General features: G+C 40.9%; 1 pseudogene; it reads left to right on the top strand.

The window, feature by feature from the left end:
* Nucleotides 1-841: 841 nt before the first annotated feature.
* Nucleotides 842-1,568, top strand: LOC144241749 (small ribosomal subunit protein eS6 pseudogene; annotated as a pseudogene).
* The last annotated feature ends 1,440 nt before the right edge of the window (nt 1,569-3,008 follow it).

Below are 3,008 nucleotides of genomic sequence, written 5' to 3'. Positions count from 1 at the left end.
TGGCCTCCTGGCTCACCATGCTTATTGTCACTAAGCCAGGAATATAGAAAACAAAGATGGTATGTTATGGAGGGTTATTGGACAGGTCTACAATTAGCACATATCACTTTTGTTCACACTCTATTAGCTAAAACATGATCACATTTAATTACAAACAAGGCTGGAAAATCTTCCAGGAAGAGGAAAAAATAGACTTGGTATATAGCTATTCAGTCTCTGCCACAGTAAGCCCTTGCTTGACTCATGCCTAGTAGCTGGGTTCTGTATCTGTGATTCAAGCCCGTTAACCGTATGTCCTTTTATATACCAGCAATTAGTCCTGTTCACCCTGAAAGGGAATACAATTAAGAGAAGTCTTTGGATATAGCCACTAACAAGTTGAACAAACAAAAGTTTGTTTGTGGAAAATACTGAAATGAGGTCCTCAGGTTTGATTGTACTTGGTTTCTGTGAAGCAGTAAGAGAGGGATGGTTGGACTTTCAGGCTGTGTTTACATTTGAGGGGGAGGAGACAAAGAAATAAAACCCCAATCGTCCATTCATCCAACAAAGCTTTATCAAACATCACAACTCTGCTGGGAAGCAGCACATTTAAAGGTTATTGATAATGCTGGCAGCATTAGGTAGAACACAGAAAGGGTGAATACTCAAGTGTAGCTCTCTTCCAAAGTACCACCAATGTTGCCTTCAAGTTGCCTCCTTGCTGGTTTCATGCCTCTCACTGGAGCAGTAGTGAGTTTAGAGAAGTGACCTCCTGTCTCAAGACATGGTTTATAATTCCTTGAAATGACAAATTCATGCTCTTTTTCAGGGTGCCTCAGAGGCAGTGAGCTGCTTCAGGATGAAGCCAAGCATCTCTTTCCCAGCTACTGGCTGCCAGAAACTCAGTGAAGTGGATGATGCACACAGCTTTCCTACCCTTTATGAGAAGTGTATGACCACAGAAGTTGCTGCTGATGCTCTGGGTAAAGAATGGAGGGCTATGTGGTCTGAGTCAGCGGTGGCAGTAACAAAGAAGCCTTCTCCATGAAGCAGGGTTTCTTGACCCATGGCTGTGTCCACCTGCTTCTGAGTAAGGGGCATTCCTTCTACAAACCAAGGAGGACTAGAGAAAAAAATGCAAATCTGTTCGGGGTTGCTTTGTGGATGCCAATCTTGATGTTCTCAACTTGGTCATCATTAAAAAAAAGGGGAGAAGGATATTCCTGGACTCACTGATACTACTGGGGCTCAAAAGAGCTAGCAGAATCCACAAACTTTTCAATCTATCTAAAGAAGATGATGTCCAGTATGTTGTGAGGAAGACCCTACACAGATAAGGTAAGAAACCTAGAACCAAAGTGCCCAAGATTCAGTGTCTTGTTACTCCACATGTCTCCCAACACAGATGTAGGCATATTGCTCTAAGGAAATAGTGTACTAAGAAAAATAAGAAAGAAATTTCAGAATATACTAAATTTTTGGCCAAGAGAATGAAGGAGGCCAAACAAATCCACCAGGAATAGATTGCCAAGAGATGGAGGCTGTCTTCTCTAAGAGTTTCTACCTCTGAATCAAGTCAAAAATGAGATTTTCTGGGGCGCCTCGGTGGCTCAGTTGGTTAACTGTCTGACTCTTGATTTCAGCTCAGGTCATGATCTCATGGTTCATGAGTTCAAGCCCCACATCAGGCCCTGTGCTGACAGCATGGGATCCTCTCTCTCTCCCTCTCTCTCTTCCTCTCCCCTGCTTGTGCTCGCATGCTCTCTCTCTCTTTCTCTCTCTCTCTCTCTCTCTCAAATAAGTAAATAAATAAGAAAAAATGTTAAAATGAGATTTTCTGAGAGACATTAAAAAGACAGATTCATCTTATTTGGTACCCTGCAACTTAATTAAGGAGTATTTTCCACTATGGTAAAATAAACCAGAACCCACATTTAAAAGAAAAATTTTCTACCCGATGTGCAATATTTAAAAAGTCATATACAGAAATGCCTGACCTTGACCACTCAGCCTCTCATTTCTCACTTCACTGTCTTTATCTTATGCATTACCATATTTATGCTCCCATTTGAGTCTCTGTGGTTTAAGGCTGCATTTGATTTTTTCTTAGCTCCGTTTCCTGCATGATGGCTTTTTTTTTTCTCTATATTTCTCTAGGCTATGTGATTCTGAGTTAACACCTTCCATATAACATTCCTCTCCAGACACATCCCAACTCCCATCTTGGAGGGCAGTTCCTGCTCAGACTGCCAATATCACTGGGGTAAGTTCCACACACATTCTACAACACTCTCATCAGCTTTTATCACTTGTCCAGTATGATAGCATTTGTATTTTTGTCTGCCCATTACTCTTACTCTCCCTGCTTCTTCTGGTAACAGAATTCTATATAGAAGTTACCAAATAATGCAATAAGCTTTATGGTCATAATGGACCAGAATTTACAATCTACTTTTTAACATCTGCCAGAGTCATGTGAAAAAAGATAAGAAAGGACCTTATTTCCCTTCTGAATGTCTCAATCAGTTGTAAGCTTCCTTCATTTAAAAGAAAAGCATAAATGGAAATATATAACACAGAGAGTTTGGATTTTTTTCCCATAAGAAATATCTACAATGTTTTATGTGCATGCTGTGACTTCAGGGCAAGTGATACTTAGTAGGGCTTTTTTTTTTTTTCCCTACAAAAAATCTACATAAAGTTCACAACATTTTCTTTCTTTCCTTTTTTTTTAATGTTTATTATTTTTGAGAGAGAGATAGAACACAAGCAGGGGAGGGGCAGAGAGACAGGAAGACACAGAATCCAAAGCAGGCTCCAGGCTCAGAGCTGCCAGCCCAGAGTCCAACGTGGGGCTCAAACTCATGAATCGTGAGATCATGACCTGATCAGAAGTCAGACACTCAACCAGCTGAGCCACCCAGGTGGCTCTCATAATGAGTTAAATCATCCTTGTTCCCTGGGTACTATTGATAGAACAAAGCAAACCTGAATGGGCTTGATGTGAGGAAGGCCAAGGGACTAGA

The sequence above is a fragment of the Crocuta crocuta genome, unplaced genomic scaffold, assembly GCF_008692635.1.
Source record: "Crocuta crocuta isolate KB4526 unplaced genomic scaffold, BGI_CrCroc_1.0 scaffold17, whole genome shotgun sequence".
NCBI classification, from domain to species: domain Eukaryota; kingdom Metazoa; phylum Chordata; class Mammalia; order Carnivora; family Hyaenidae; genus Crocuta; species Crocuta crocuta.
The sequence above is the reverse complement of the archived record's forward strand: the minus strand, read 5'-3'. Positions and strand labels throughout refer to the sequence as shown.